The sequence below is a fragment of the Bos mutus genome, chromosome 21, assembly GCF_027580195.1.
Source record: "Bos mutus isolate GX-2022 chromosome 21, NWIPB_WYAK_1.1, whole genome shotgun sequence".
NCBI classification, from domain to species: Eukaryota; Metazoa; Chordata; class Mammalia; order Artiodactyla; family Bovidae; genus Bos; species Bos mutus.
The window spans coordinates 25,315,995-25,333,360 of NC_091637.1; the positions used below are offsets into that span (position 1 = coordinate 25,315,995).

At 38.7% G+C, this 17,366-nt stretch overlaps 1 protein-coding gene across 2 annotated transcripts in view; it reads left to right on the forward strand.

Moving 5' to 3' along the window:
• Window positions 1-17,366, forward strand: part of ZFAND6 (zinc finger AN1-type containing 6) — a 54,818-nt gene that overhangs the window by 13,101 nt on the left and 24,351 nt on the right. The gene's annotated exons all lie outside the window — the stretch shown is intronic.

Consider the following 17,366-nt stretch of genomic DNA (forward strand, 5'->3'; position numbering starts at 1 on the left):
AATTGTTTCACCTAAATATTTAAAATTTATGTTGGTGCTTAAACATTTGTATCATATTTCCTTTGTTCTGAATTTAAGAAAATGTATTTAATTTTCTTAACTGATTCATCTTATTGCTGCCAGGTAGAGATGAAGGTAATTGTAAATATAACAGTTTTAGTGAAAGTCATTTCAAATTTGGCTATAGATTATATTTTAGTGAGTAGGCAAGATAAAGATTTACCTCCTCTCCTAGTACTCTGGTAACATTAGAACGTTGGGCTTCCCTGGTGGCTCAGACAGTGGAGAATCTGCTTGCAATGCTTTTCAGAACAGATAATCTTGCATTGTTTCTCTTCTGTACTTCTACTGCTGATTTCTGGTGGACAGTTTGAACTAAGGAGTATCCTTTTAGTACATTAGTTTCATTCCGAGGGTAGAGGCCAATTTTCTAGGGGGAGAAGAATCTCTAAATGACCTAATATTGAGACCAGATAACAGTAGCAGTAATTCTATTTTATTCTTTTAGAGTGAAAGAAAAAAGTGATTTAGAGGAAGGATATTAAATACATTCAGTGTCTGTTGTTAGTCTTCATTCAGGGAGAATGTATTGATTTCTTTTTCTTAATGACAGAGGAAAAAGGTTAATGGACAGAAAGTTGGTAAAATGTGAAAGAGCCTTGAAACTGTGGCTTAGTAGTTACAATGTCTCTTTGTGTAAAAGGGGACTTTACAGTTTTGCAATGGTTTCCCTTTATGGCTTCTTTATAAAAGTAGGTAAATGTTTTAGGAGTTTTTTTTTGTTTTTGTAACTTGAAAATGCTTATTTATTAACTGATAATGTATATTAACCTCTTTGGCTGAATCTGATTTTCTGTGTTTTTGTATATTGTTAGAAAAAAAATGAACTCAAAACATTATGGTTAGTACTGTTTTTGTAGAAGCGAACAGATCTTTCTATCCTTATACCCATTTTTTTCCTCCACAAATAAGCACCTTGGTTACTTCTCCTACTCCCACGTTTTTGGTAGGTCCGTGATTTCTTAGCAGAACTTAGTATATTGACTACGCTTTACTTCTTGAGACTCCTCCCCTAAGTTTAGTGAGGTGCCTGGGCTTCCTTTTGTTTTTGAGATCTATCCTTGCTGTTTCCTCATTACAGCTTTTAAGTATTGGAATTTCATAGGATTCTGACCTTAACACTATTCTTACTCTATACTTCTGAGATAATCTCCAGTCCCATATCATCAGTTAACATCTTTATATATTAATGGTTCTGAGATTAGTGTCTTAAATACAGATTTTTTGTTTGCACCTAAGACTCCTGTTCATCGAACGCTCCATGAATGTTTCTTCCACACCTGTGTTAAACTCATCAAAGCTAAGGGGCTTATTTTGTCCTCCCCAGCAGTGTCCTTCAAGACCTTTTCCCCTACTCTCAAATGTGCGGTGGTATAACCATGCATGTCAGAACCCAAATGTCGCTCTGAGCCTTCCTTCTTTTCTTCCCAGTTAGCCACAACTTCCCATCGATTTAAAATCCATAGTAACTCTGGAATCAATCCTTTTTTTCTTCACTGTTTTAGCACACATGACAGTTTGGTTTCTTAGATTACTAAAACAGTACCCTGACTGATCTTCACTTTTAGTTTTGGCTCTCTATAATACATTCTTCACTGTTCATTCACGTCTGTCTCTGCTTAAAGTTCTATAGTGATTTCTTATCACCTTTTGAATTTTTTACCAGCTGATTCTGTCCTAAGGGTTCTCTGAGGTAGTTACCCAACAACCTTAAGAGGGGGAAGTATTGTTACCTTCATTTAACAAGTGAGATGATTTAGAAACACTTCCTATTAATAATTTGTCTAGGGTTGCCTTAGCTTGTGAGTGGCTAGCATACTTTGAACTGAAGTTTGCCATATCAAAGTCCCTTTTTACCACCCAGCCATGTGACTTCTAGGCTAACCCCTGCTTACTAATGCGTCTCCCCGGCCCCTTCCTCCTCCCCCCACACACCATTCTGAGCTGTTAGCAGTCCTTCCTTCTAAGACAAACTCAAAACCTGTTGCCTGTCAGAATGGCTGCGATCCAAAAGTCTACAAGCAATAAATGCTGGAGAGGGTGTGGAGAAAAGGGAACCCTCTTACACTGTTGGTGGGAATGCAAACTAGTACAGCCACTATGGAGAACAGTGTGGAGATTCCTTAAAAAACTGGAAATAGAACTGCCTTATGATCCAGCAATCCCACTGCTGGGCATACACACTGAGGAAACCAGGATTGAAAGAGACATGTGTACCCCAATGTTCATCGCAGCACTGTTTATAGTAGCCAGGACATGGAAGCAACCTAGATGTCCATCAACAGATAAATGGATAAGAAAGCTGTGGTACATATACACAATGGAGTATTACTCAGCCATTAAAAAGAATATATTTGAATCAGTTCTAATGAGGTGGATGAAACTGGAGCCTATTATACAGAGTGAAGTAAGCCAGAAAGAAAAACACCAATACAGTATACTAACACATATATGTGGAATTTAGAAAGATGGTAACCATACCCCTGTATACGAGACAGCAAAAGAGACACTGATGTATAGAACAGTCTTTTGGACTCTGTGGGAGAGGGAGAGGGTGGGATGATTTGGGCGAATGGCATTGAAATACGTATAATATCATATATGGAACGAGTCGCCAGTCCAGGTTCGATGCACAATACTGGATGCTTGGGACTGGTGCACTAGGACGACCCAGAGGGATGGTATGGGGAGGGAGGAGGGAGGAGGGTTCAGGATGGGGAACACATGTATACCTGTGGCGGATTAATTTCGATATTTGGCAAAACCAATACAATATTGTAAAGTTTAAAAATAAAATAAAATTTAAAAAATAGATTAAAAAAAAAAACAAAAAAAAAACCTGTTGCCTGAGGGAATTCCCTGGCGGTCCAATGGTTAGGACTCTACTTCAAGGGCAGGGGGGCGTGGGTTCCATCCTTGGTTAGAGAACTAAGAATCTGCATGCCATGAGGTTCAAGAAACAACAACAACGACAACAACTTGGCAAAGACTAATGTTTTCAAAGATGTAGTTCTGACAGTTTTTTGGAACCTGCCTAAAAAGATACAGAACATTTTAGCATCCCTAGAATGTAAGAAGATAAAAGATTGAAATATAGGAAAAATTAAGGTAGTTTTCCATGTGTGGTTAGTTTTGAATTTCATAGCTGTTGAATTCCTCACATATAATAAAAGCATGAAACCTGGTTGTATAAGAGGATGATTAGGCAAAGTGTGAACGCACTTCATCTGAGAGATTTAAAATGCTAATAATCTCCTTAATGTTAGCCAGAACCTTGTGTTCATTTTTGCATCCGGGTGTATAAAGAATCTATCTATGAACCAAAGTCATATAAGCTTCTGAGTAAGTTACAGATAGGGAAATAGGCTGCATGTATTTTATATCAAATATTGTATCATCAAAAAAGTTAAATACTAAAGCTAATCTTGTCTAGATTAGCTGGACGTTCCAGTTTTAGAACATTTCTATCACTCCAAAAAGATTCTTTGAGTGTTTCTAAACAGGTCTTATTTCCATCCCCAGTCCTGGGTGACCAACCAATAGCCTGCTCTCTTCTCTGTAGATTGTTCTTTCTCAGCATTTGATATAAATTCAATCATTAAATACATGGTGTTTTGAGTTTGGCTTCTTTCACCTAGGTTGTTTTTGTGAGGTATATCCATGTAGCAATGTGTGTCATTAGCTTGGCCCTTCCCTTTCTTTTTTTTTTTTTTTTGCCTCTTCTTTTTTTCCCTTCTTTTCTCCACCATCCTCCGCACCCCCCACCCCATGCCTTTTTTAATCTAAGTGGAATCAAACAGTGTTTATCCTTTGTGTCTGACCCATTTCACTTAGCATAATGTCTTCAAGGTTCATTCATCTAGTAGCATATATGAGAATTTCATTCCTTTTCAAGGCAATAATATTGCATTGTATGTATGTTTATCACATTTTTGTTTTTTTATCCATCCACGGCCATTGGGTTGTTTCTGCTGCTGCTGCTAAGTCGGGGCAGTCGTGTCCGACTCTGTGTGACCCCATAGACGGCAGCCCACCAGGCTACCCCGTCCCTGGGATTCTCCAGGCAAGAACACTGGAGTGTTTCTACCTTTTGGCTATTGTGTAATGCTGGTATAAACATTGTAAATATCTGTTCTAGTTTTTGCTTTCAAATATTTTGGGTATATACCCAGAAGTGGAATTGCTGGATCATAAGTAATCCTATATTTAACTTTTTGAGAAGCTGCCAAACTTTTCCACAGAGGCTGTACCATTTTACATTCCTACCACCAATGCAGAAGACTTCCAATTACTCCACATCCTCAGCAAAATGTACTGGTTTTTTGAGAATAGCCATCTTAATGGTATGAAGTGGTATCTCATTCTGGTTTTGATTTGCATTTCTTAATTATTAGTGATGTTTTCAGCACTAATCATGCTAAATGATTAGCATCTTTTCATGTGCTTATTGGCCATGCTTGGGTATACCTTCTTTGGAAATAACGTCTATTCAAGTCCTTTGCCTATTTTTGGATTAAATTGTTTGTTGAGTTGTAGGAGTTCTTTATATATTCTAGATATTAAGTATTTTTATCTTTTGCCATGTGTTTCCTCCTAGAAGTTTTGTAGTTTTAGCTCTTTTGTTTAGGTCTTCGATCCATTTTCAGTTAATTTTTGCACGTGGTATAAGGTAAAGGGTTCAGCTTCGTTATTTTGCATGGATATTCTATTTTCCTGGCACCATTTGTTGAAAAGACTGTCTTGGGTTAGTCCTTTATTGCCAAATAGTAGTTATTTTCTTTATCCATTTACCAGTTAATGGACATTTGCTGCTGCTGCTAAGTCACTTCAGTCGTGTCCGACTCTGTGCGGCCCCATGGACTGCAGCCTACCAGGCTCTTCCGTCCATGGGATTTTCCAGGCAAGAGTACTGGAGTGGGGTGCCATCGCCTTCTCCGAATGGACATTTGGATTGTTTCCAATTTTCAGCTAATCTGAATAATGCTGCTATGAACATTTATGTGTAAGTTTTTGTGTGGCATACATTTTTGTTTCTCTTAAGTAGAAACCTAGAACTGGAATTACTGAATCATGTGATAACTCCATGTTTAACTTTGTAAGAAATGGTTTAACTGTATTCCTAAGTTTCTTTTGTGTTCTGTGTTCCCATCAGGAATGTGTGAGTTTTTCTCTTTAACCTTGCCAACACTTGATACAGTAGTAAGTCTTTTTAAATTTTACTGTTCTAGTAGACATGATGGAGAAGGCAGTGGCACCCCACTCCAGTACTCTTGCCTGGAAAATCCCATGGACGGAGGAGCCTGGTAGGCTGCAGTCCATGGGGTCACTACAAGTTGGACACGACTGAGCGACTTCACTTTCACTTTTCACTTTTGTGCATTGGAGAAGGACATGGCAACCTACTCCAGTATTCTTGCCTAGAGAATCCCAGGGATGGGGGAGCCTGGTAGGCTGCCGTCTATAGGCTCGCACAGAGTCGGACACGACTGAAGTGACTTAGCAGTAGACATGAAGTGGCATCTCTTTGTGGGGTTAATTTATGTTTCCTAAATGACAAATGTTGAATGCTACCTACTGTTCCTCTGGCTTTAGCCTCCTGTCATTCCAATTCTCACTCCCCTTTTCCCCGCCACACTTAGTCTTAAGCTCTATCAAGACCTCACTCCCAGTACTTCCTCTTTCTTTTCCTTCGCTTCAGTTCCCTCTTCAATCATTTTTCTTCCTAGTATTCTTAGCTTCTAGTCTTGGAGCAGTTCTACCATTTATATACTCTGCTTTTAAACCTAAGCCACTGAATGCGACCAGAGAAAGTCACAAAATTTTTTGTTTTGATACCACTGTGAGTTTTTCTGTAGCTTTTTACTTGGATTTAGTTTCAAACTTAAATAGAAGCTGCATGAACAGTACAAAAAGGTCCCATTCCCTCTTCACAGATTCTTAGTTAATTGTTATGCTTTTTCCCATCCGATTTATATTGTCTCTCTCTCTCTCTGTGTAAAAATATAGGCATATATATATTTTATTTTCTGAGTCATTTGAGAGTAAAGCTGGAGACTTACCTTGGTTACATAGCTATTAAGTGGTAAAGTGGAGAATTAAATTCAGATCTCTTTTTTTGGTCTCCTTTGTATCTGGCACATATGTGGTGCTCTGAGAATGCTTCTTGACTTGACCAATGACTACACCTTACATGCTAGAATCTGTGTATATCTCGTCTCCTTTTGCGGTTTTAAAAGTATAGGTGCTTGAGCTTTGAAGTTAGACTCGCTGGATTTAGATCCTTGTTTTACCAGTTACTTACTAGCCGTTTGACCTGAGCAAGTTCCATAATCTCACTAAGCCTCTGTTCCCTCATTTCTGAAGTGGAGATGATAATAGTCGTACTTGTAAGGGATATTATTGTGAAGATTGGAGGAGACATTGCAGGTAAAGAATTTATCATGGACCCTCTTATTTCTGTTCTTCTTTTGTCCTACTACTCTGATTTAGCTATAAGCTTCTGGTTTGTCCTGGGCCATGATCTTTTACTGGCAGAGTTGATAAGACATCTAAGTGAATTTCTAGGCAGTTAGCAAAGAGAGACCTTTTAGGAGAAAGGTCTGGGCTAGAGTCATGTTTTGAAGACATTTGTGCAGAGCTGCTACTTAGAGCTTTGAAACTTGAACTTTGTACATAGGAAGACAGATTGCCGGTGATAAGATACTGAGATACAAGTCCAGGACCCACACACCTTTGGACATTTCAGTTTTCAAGTATTTTTTTATTGGCTTCTCAACTTCTGAAATATTTCAGTAATACCAACTTTTTAGCATCCATAAAATGCAGGGTCACATACCTGGAAGTAGTATAGAAATTTCAGGTAGTCTGATATTTCTGCCCATTCCCTGCACCCTTTCCGAAGGTACTTTTTTTTTTTAATAAAATATTCTATCTTGTTAGATCACATATCCTAGGTTTTGATTCAGAAGATAACGGTCATTTAACGTGGAGGGGGGAAGAGAAATCATCAAAGGAATTAATTCCAAAGTAAGATTTCATTAATGTTGTATTGTCTTTTTAGTCAGTAAGATGTCAGACACTATTCATTAGGTGATTGATTTATCAGAGAAGATGAGTAAAGGGAGATGCACCTGAAATGAGAGGAAGTGTAAATGATAATGAGAGAAAATGTAAAAAAATCACAAAAATCTTTGATGAATCTAGATGTTTAATTGCTGATTTGTATATGATTAAACTCCAAGCCATATTTTATCCTTTTAATGATTTGATAATTTTCTCAGAATAATTATCCCTTTGAAGGAAATGGGTTGCCAGGGCAGGACCTGTTGTCTGATTCCTTTTACAGAATGAGTTCCATGTAGATAAAAATTTTAATATTATTCTTTATGATGCTGTCTTCCTACGAAAATCAGGGGTAAAATATTCTAGAAAAATAGCACAGAACCTTGCTGATTTGTCACCAATATCCTTGGTTTGGTTGTCTCTAATAAGGAACAGATTCTGGGATTTTTCCTGGTGGTTCAGTGGTTAGGACACCCACACTTGCACTGCAAGGGGCTGGGGTTCAGTCCCTGCCTGGTTAGGGAACTGAGATCGTGCATGCCTTGTGGTACAGCCAACAACAAAGAAACAGTCCCAATTATAGGTATCTCTTAATACCTCACTCTGACTGAGCGTTAGAATTTTACATTCTAGAATTTAAAATTTTACTGTCTGATAATAGTGAGGAAGCTTACTTCTCAAGACCAAATCAATTGCAGTGATTATTCAGTTGACATTTTGGGATGGAAGCTGTTTTATATTTTCAGTACCATAATTCTTAAAATGAGACTGCTGCATAAATTGAGGGTGTGTGTTAATAAAGAGAGAACAATATCCTGTTTTGCTGCTTGTGTTTGCTTGATTTCACATTCGTGGTCCATCTTAAGAGAAAACAGGGGCTTCCCAGGTGGTGCTGGTGGTAAAGAACCTGCCTGTCAATGCCAGAGACATAAGTGACTCTGGTTTGATCCTTGGAGTGGAAGATTGCCTGGAGGAGGAAATGGCAAACCACTCCAGTAGTCCTGCTTGGAGAATCCCACGGACGGGGAGCCTGGCAGGCTACAGTCCATGGAGTCGCAAAGAGTTGGATACGACTGAAGTGACTTAGCACAAAGACAAAACAAAAAATAAATATATGAATAACACAGAAACAAATATATTTCATACTAACCAGAAATCTTGCATGTAAAATGAGTCTAAAGTGGCTGTCGGGTTTTTTTTTTTTAAGCTGAGGGGAAGGAAACTTGAGTGTTTGTTAACAGGAAAAAGAATTATTTTGTATTGCAGGTAAAATATTTTTTTCATTACCTGTCATTTGTTAGACCTAGCTCTTTAAATAGTTAGAAGAGATAAAAAGGTATTAAGTAATGTTCAAAGTACATAGGTAGCAAGATAATTGTACCCCAGAGCTTCTGTAAGGTGTTAGCCACAGCTGAACATTTTTAAATGATCGTAATCCCAGGAGGTCTAATTATTTCATAATTCACATTTGCTTAATTGGAATGTGTATTGAATGGACATTCCATCTTTTCAAGGGAAACCTTTATTGCATAGTTAGTTGGTTTTAGAAGTTTAGAAAAAGCAGGGAAAGAAACCACATTAACCACAGAAGTTATTCTCTGCAAAATACACCCACCTTGCAATAATACTGGCATAATGGCATAATTTATTCTATGAAATCAGACATTTGTATACCTGTCACGTGTGTATGCTAAGTCGCTTCAGCCATGTCCGACTCCTGGAGACTCTATGGACTGTAGCCCACCAAGGCTTCTCTGTCCATGGGATTCTCCAAGCAAGAATGCTGGAATGGGTTGCCATTCCTTGTCCAGGGGGGATTGAACTCACGTCTCCTGTGTCTCCTGTATTGCAGGTGGATCCTTTACCACTGAGCCACTCACTGGGGAAGCCCCACATGTCGCATATGTTACCTTTTTTATTTAAAAAACAAAACAGAGAAAAGTTCATAAAATCCTTAGTTGTTCATGAGAAATAGACATGCTGAAGGACTTGTTTTGTCTCTTCCACTAGTACAGGAGGGTAACACTGACAGTATTCTCATGTGGTTTGGTTCTCACCCTCTGGAAAGGATTGAGGCAGAGTGTGTGATACCAGGGTGCTTTTTTCTCTCTAAAATGTTTGTTTTCTCATTGGGGTGCCTTTATCTTTTCGAATTAGTGTTTATATGTGTATGTATCCTATATAGAGTGGAGTTGCTGGGTCATAGGATAGTTCTATCTTTAGTTGTTTGAGAAACCACGTATCTTCCACAGTGGCTGCATCAATTTACATTCCCACCAACAGTGTATGTATGAGGGTTCCCTTTTCTTCACATCCTCTCCAGCATTTGTTATTTGTGTCCTTTTTGTTTGATGACGGCCATTCCTGTTGACAGGTGTAAGGTGATAATCTCATTGTGCTTTTGATTTGTGTTTCCCTGGTGATTAGTTGCATTGAGCATTTTTTCTGCGCCTGTTGGCCATCTGCATTTCCTCTTTGGAAAAATATGTGTTCAAATCCTCTGCCCAGTTTTTAATCTGGTTGTTTGTTTTTTTAATGTTGAGTCGTATGAACTGTTTATATCATTTGCAAATATTTTCTCCCATTCAGTACTCTGTCTTTTCATTTGGTTGATGGTTATTTTTCCTTTGCTATCCGTAAAAGCTTTTAAGTTGAATTAGGTCCCGTTTGTTTATTTTTGCTTTTATTTCCTTTGTCTTAGGGGATGGATTAAAAAAGAATTGCTATAATTTAGGTCAGAGAGTGTTCGGACTATGAGGAAAACTCAAGACTTTTAAAACTTGCTTATCTCTTGAAATTTTGAATCATACTTTCCTTGGTCTTGGGTTTTCCTGGTAACTCAGAGGTAGAGAATCCACCTGCCAATGCAGGAGATGCCGGTTCAGTCCCTGAGTCAGGAAGATCCTCTGGAGAAGAAAATGGTAACCCACTTCAGTATTCCTTCCTGGAAAGTGCCATGGACAGAGGGGCCTGGTGGGCTACAGTCCATGGAGTTGCAAAGAGTCGGACACAGCTTAGCGACTAAACAACAAAAACAACAAATCCTTGGTCTTTGATTCTATATGACTTAAAGCCAGGTTCTTGGGACTTTTAACTTGCTGGCAGTATTTTGAGGCTGCTAATGGAACTAGTTGGACTTCATCCAGCAGGTGTGAAACAAATAAGGAGCTGTTATAGGGCCCATTGTTGATGAAGTAGATACAATTTCAGCTGAATGCTAAATGGCTTCAAAGAGTATGGTGCCCAGTAGTTTATTTTGTGTTTTATAACTGCACATAGAAATAGAAGAGGAAAGTCTGATCTTGGAATGGCATGTATCCTAACAGGAACTTAAAATTATCAAAATGATCTCTATGTATTATTGAAACAAGATCCAATGCAGATTTGTGTGTTGACTTCTAAGTAGTTTTAAAGTTAATATGCTGCTTTTTTTTTCTTAATTTAGGGAGACTTGAAAATTACAGGTGATTTTTTCAGCTTTTGAAGTAGTGAAAAGATACATGTAGGATATTTTAATGGTGTGGAAAAGGGACTACATTGATTTTTCTTGAAAGGGAAAGTTGCTCAGTCATGTCCGACTCTTTGCAACCCTATGGACTAATACATAATACCAATATAGAATCCATGGGATTCTCCAGGCCAGAATACTGGAGTGGATAGCCTTTCCCTTCTCCAGGTGATCTTCCCAATGCAGGGATCGAACCCACGTCTCCTGCATTGCAGGCAGATTCTTTACTACCTGAGCCACAAGGGAAGCCGTTCATTTTACTTATGTATAGTAATAATGTCTGTCTTAAATGACCTATCAGTTCAGTTCAGTCGCTCAGTCGTGTCCGATTCTTTGTGACCCCATGAATCACAGCACGCCAGGCCTCCCTGTCCATTACCAGCTTCCGGAGTTCACTCAAAGTTGTGTCCATCGAGTCGGTGATGCCATCCAGACATCTCATCCTCTGTTGTCCCTTCTCCTCCTGCCCCCAATCCCTCCCAGCATCAGAGTCTTTTCCAATGAGTCAACTCTTCGTATGAGGTGACCAAAGTACTGGAGTTTCATCTTTAGCATCAGTCCTTCCAAAGAACACCCAGGACTGATTTCCTTTAGGATGGACTGGTTGGATGTCCTTGCAGTCCAAGGGACCCTCAAGACCCTTCTCCAACACCACAGTTCAGAAACATCAATTCTTAGGCGCTCAGCTTTCTTCACAGTCCAACTCTCACATCCATACATGACTACTGGAAAAACCATAGCCTTGACTAGACGGACCGTTGTTGGCAAAGTAATATCTCGGCTTTTGTGCTGTCTAGGTTGGTCATAACTTTTCTTCCAAGGAATAAGCGTCTTTTAATTTCATGACTGCAGTCACCATCTGCAGTGATTTTGGAGCCCAAAAAAATAAAGTCTGACACTGTTTCCGCTGTTTCCCCATCTATTTCCCATAAAGTGGTGGGACCAGATGCCATGATCTTAGTTTTCTGAATGTTGAGCTTTAAGCCAACTTTTTCACTCTCCTCTCTCACTTTCATCAAGAGGCTTTTTAGTTCCTGTTCACTTTCTGCCATAAAGGTGGTGTCATCTGCATATCTGGGGTTATTGATGTTTCTCCTGGCAATCTTGATTCCAGCTTGTGCTTCTTCCAGCCCAGCGTTTCTCATGATGTACTCTGCATAGAAGTTAAATAAGCAGGGTGACAATATACAGCCTTGATGTACTCCTTTTCCTATTTGGAACCAGTCAGTTGTTCCATGTCCAGTTCTAACTGTTGCTTCCTGACCTGCATATAGGGTTCGCAAGAGGCAAGTCAGGTCGTCTGATATTCCCATCTCTCAGAATTTTCCACGGTTTATTGTGATCCACACAGTCAAAGGCTTTGGCATAGTCAATAAAGCAGAAATAGATGTTTTTCTGGAACTCTCTTGCTTTTTCAACGATCCAGCGGATGTTGGCAATTTGATCTCTGGTTCCTCTGCCTTTTCTAAAATCAGCTTGAACATCAGGAAGTTCACGGTTCACGTATTGCTGAAGCCTGGCTTGGAGAATTTTGAGCATTACTTTACTAGTGTGTGAGATGAGTCAATTGTGCGGTAGTTTGAGCATTCTTTGGCATTGCCTTTCTTTGGGATTGGAATGAAAACTGACCTTTTCCAGTCCTGTGGCCACTGCTAAGTTTTCCAAATTTGCTGGCATATTGAGTGCAGCACTTTCACAGCATCATCTTTCAGGATTTGAAATAGCTCAACTGGAATTTCGTCACCTCCACTAGCTTTGTTCGTAGTGCTGCTTTCTAAGGCCCACTTAACTTCACATTCCAGGATGTCTGGCTCTAGGTCAGTGATCACACCATCGTGATTATCTTGATTGTGAAGATCTTTTTTGTACAGTTCTTCTGTGTATTCTTGCCACCTCTTCTTAATATCTTCTGCTTCTGTTAGGTCCATACCATTTCTGTCCTTTATCGAACCCATCTTTGCATGAAATGTTCCCTTGGTGTCTCTAATTTTTTTGAAGAGATCTCTAGTCTTTCCCATTCTGTTGTTTTCCTCTGTTTCTTTGCATTGATCGCTGAGGAAGGCTTTCTTATCTCTCCTTGCTGTTCTTTGGAACTCTGCATTCAGATGCTTATATCTTTCCTTTTCTCCTTTGCTTTTCACTTCTCTTCTTTTCATAGCTATTTGTAAGGCCTCCCCAGACAGCCATTTTGCTTTTTTGTGTTTCTTTTCCATGGGAATGGTCTTGACCCTATCTCCTGTACAATGTCACGAACTTCTGTCCATAGTTCATCAGGCACTCTATCAAATCTAGTCCCTTAAATCTATTTCTCACTTCCACTGTGAGTTACATTAAATTCTTGAAAAGAATATCATACAAACTAGAAAGTTTTAAGCACAGACTTGTCTTCTGGCATACTATTTTTAGATTGTCATAGGTTAATCTGCTGGTTGTTTAATGGCTTGGAAAGGGGAAAGGAACTAATTTAAACTGGATTTGTGTGTTCTACACGTGTTAAAGCATTCCCAGATTCTAAAAATTAAAGATGGAGATACTGGTAATTTGATTTTTACATGGGTGATTGGATTTCATATAATTGATATATAAAGGTTCAGGGCTTGTTTTTGTGATGTGGGTAAATGCAAGTCAAGTATTAATCCATTATATAAATATTTGAGTGCCTAGAACACCTGTTCTATGTAGGTGTGCCAAATACTAGAAATTTAGAGGTTAGCAAGACAGATGGCTCCTAAAATATGTTGTTATCAAAATATAGTGGGGCTGAATTACATGGTCTAACTTTGACCACAAAAGTGACTTGTGTATTAACATGTCTTGGAGCCTTTTTTCATTTCTTTCTATAGCACTCCCTTTCTCTTCAAAGTTGGGACCTGTATAATACGGAAGAGCTAAGGAAATATGGCAAATACAGGTAAAGGTTCATGATTTGCTGTGTCCTGTATTAGAGGTTTGCTGGAAATTCAGACGAAGACCATGTTGATCTGACTTAATAGAGCTCTGAAGTGGGCTGTATTTTCTGACTCACATGTGTATGTGTTAACAGTCCCTTGGCAGTGTAGGTTAAGAGTTGATTTAGAAGCAGGTAGGTGATACCTGAAAATTTGCTCCCTGTCCTCCAAAATACATACACAGGTATACATACAGATGCCCATGTGCACATCCCATATTTGAGCTAGAGATTTTAGGTTTAAAATTGGATTAAATTTTTAGGCTTGAGTTGGTCATATTTCATTCACAGTATGAGTTGTTCTGATCCTTTTATTATAACTGTTTGCCTGCAGCATTTAGGGAATTGGAGTTTTGAATCGAGATCAGAGGAAAAGTTTGTAGAGCTAGCAGATAGGTTTGGTACTGGAGAGTATTTGACACATGCTATCTGAGAAAAAGTGAGAGAAGGCAGGGTTTGGGATAAAATAATTTTGCCTGTTTTCTAGTTGGGTAGAATCCATACTAGAAGGGTTAGATCCCTGGCTGGGGAAAATCCCCTGGAGAAGGAAATGGCTACCCACTCCAGTATTCTCACCTGAGAAATCCCAAGGACAGAGGAGCATGGTGCGCTACAGTCCCTGGGGTCACAAAGAGTCAGGCACAATTTAGCGACTAAACAACAACAGTTCTACAAGTGCCTATTCAAGTGCCTTTTTTTTAAACAAGGTAGCGTTTGGTGCTATATCAAAGATTAATCTGATACAGAGCTTGCCTGAAAGAAGGCCACGGTTCAGTAACAGTGCTCCTGACTTGGAATTAGCTTAAGGACCAGTGAATATTCTACCAGTTAGGTTGCTCATACCTGACAGAGGGTGTATCCAGATTAGTATAAGAGACTAAATCATCCCTTCTTCTTTGTCCTGACCCTTGTTTTCCCTCCAGTTCCTGCCTTTGTCTCTTTTAGGCTGTGAGCGAGGTGATGTGTTTTTCTGTTCCTTTTCAAGGTGAACCGTTTGTGAGATTTCCTACTAGAGAGACTACTGTTCTGGGCCTCCTGACAAGTAAAACAAAAATGGAGTATAGGCATAGGATGCAAATGATTGTGTAGTCAAAGCTGTGCTCTTAACAGCTCTTGCCATCTTGCGGAGACTGACTCTTACAGTTAGTAAAAGACAATTGAAGATAAATTAAAGTGAGGGAGAGTGTGTTAAGCCATTGGAGGGAAAGGAGAATGTGAAATCAGTGAAGTGGTATGTCGCTGTCAGGATTTTCTTCTTTCTTGCCTGTGTTCCTATTTTCTCTTTTTTTTCTCCCCCTTTTTTCCTCCCTCTCTTTGTGGATTTAGACCACTGAAATGTTGTATATTATCCATTTATACCTGGGCCTCTCAGTGATTAACATTCTCTTGTCTTTTCCAGGTGCTCTGTAGTCATTGTGGCATGTCCGCTTATTGTGGGCAGTGCAGGATTTGCTTGGGTGGGACGTTTGTTTTATTAACGGTATTTCCCTTGTAGGTTACTGATCACTGATTATCTCTTGGCTTTGGTAATGCTTTGCTACCTGGCATACCCAGAAATTAACTTAATTTGGAGTTTTTAGCAAGGACACACCCGCTACCGCGTATCCAGTTGAAGAATAGCTGTGCTGTCTTGTAGAAGTTTGTCTCTAACTGCATAGAGTAACAGGGTTGAGAAGAGGTGGACATTCACTTGAATCTTTAGCTCTCACATCGATGTTTTAAATGAGAGCACTGCTTCTTATAATTGATTAAAATGGATAGTCACAAATCAGTTTAGACTGCTGTTGGGTTGGATTTGAGTGTACAGAGATGGCTATAGGAAATGATGGTTCTCTTGTTCGGTATCTGGTTGAACTCCTTGAGAACATCAGGTCCAAATATTTATTTTTCTCAAGTATAATTTTGAAATTATAGAAAATTGCATTAATAATACAAATAGTTCCCATCTACCCCCTGGCAAGATTCACTCATTGTTAACATTTTGCTACATTTGGGCTATCACTTTATTTTTTTCTGAACTTTTTGAGAAGTTGTGTGCATCCTGTCCCTTTACCATGTAGTACCTAAAGACGTGTATTATCTAAGAACAGCGTTCTTATAGTTTCAAGGACATTCCAGTTATCAAGGAAATTGATACAATACACTTCTTTAACACACAGCCCACATTCAGATTTCTCTAGTTTCCTCAGTAACGTTCTTTAATAAATTTTTTCCAGTCTAGGATCCAATCTTCAATCATTTATTGACTTGTCATGTCTCTAGTTTCCTTTAATCAGAACCCTATCCTTAGCCTTTCTTTGTCTTTTGTGACACTGACACTTCTGAAGAGTGACAGACCATTTATTTACGGAATCTCCCTCGATTGGGATCTGTCTGATGTGTCCTTGTGATTGAATGTAGGAGGTGTCGCAGTGATTGGATGTAAGAGGTGAGCAGGAATGCTGCGTTACTGCGTGTGATTCTCAGGGCCTCTCATCAGGAGGAGTGTGTCCACTTGTACTCTTTGCAGTGATACCAGCTTTGATCTTCCCATTAGTGTGGGAAAGTTACTGTTTTCCTTTTTCCAGTAAGCAATTTCTGGGGAGATACTTTGAGATTTAATATATGCTCTTCATCATCAAACTTTCATCCTCAAAAAATTTTAACATTCTTTGGCAGTTTTGCCAGAATCTATTGTTAGTATGGTGGTTGAAGTTCAAATCTTTGATTGCACAAACCCAGTAGTATAGGAGGGAGTCTGTTCCAGCTGTTGGTTTCCTTGGCTTTATAAAGTATTTTTTGTTGAACTGGATTTTCTCTTCTGAGACTTTGACACATTATTTCAAATTTTGTACTTCTATGCCACTTGTGAGATAAGCCTGCTGTTTTCTTCTTTGTAACAGCCCCTCAGAATGCATTCCACTTTTGTCTTTTCTCTCAGTTACTACTCCCATTTCTAACAGTTGTTTGTTGTGAGAGAGAGCTTTCCTGAGTTTATAATCATACTCTTGGTTTCCTGCTAACACTCATTTATTAATGTCATAGATCTAGCACCAAATCCAGATACCAGTTCCAGATATGGTTTATATCAGTTCCAGATACGGTTTATTCACTACAAAAGATTGCTGTTGCTTATAATCTAGTTTGAGCACGAGGCTTTGGAGTCAAATAAATCTGGATTCAAGTTCTGTCTCTTCAACTTATTAGCTCTGTCCTCTTCAGCAAGTTCGTAACGTCTCTGAACTTGAGTTCCATAATCTGAAAAGAGTTGGTAATAATTGCAGCTACCTTTTAGGGGGGAATGAGGATTAAGTGTGCATGTAAAATTCTGGGAATGGTGTCTGTTGCACTGTAATCACTCATCAAATGTTTATTGTTATTATATAGAAAGGATGCTTCTATTTTTACACCCAAGATTGGTGCAGTTTATTTTTAGCTGTTGTTTTTTATTGTAGGCTCATTTAAATCTGTGGTGAAAATGAGAACGTTTTAGTGTTACTGAAGCACAGTTAGACTCTTGAATAAATATTTTAACTTATGTGAATATTATTCTATCAGTGACAACTTTGATAAAGTTTAGAGTCATTTCTTAAATTATTTATATGTCCATTATAAGTAGATTATAAAGTAACAAACATTTGAGTTATTTTGACTGAATCCTAAAACCTTTAGCCTTTTAGTGCATAGCAAATACACAATCAGTTTTTCAGCATTAAATAATATTTTAAAAATTAGCCAGTGAATTTTGAGTGTTTGTATGCTATTTCTTACAGCATTTTAAAACCATGTTGTTAATATAAATAGTAAATT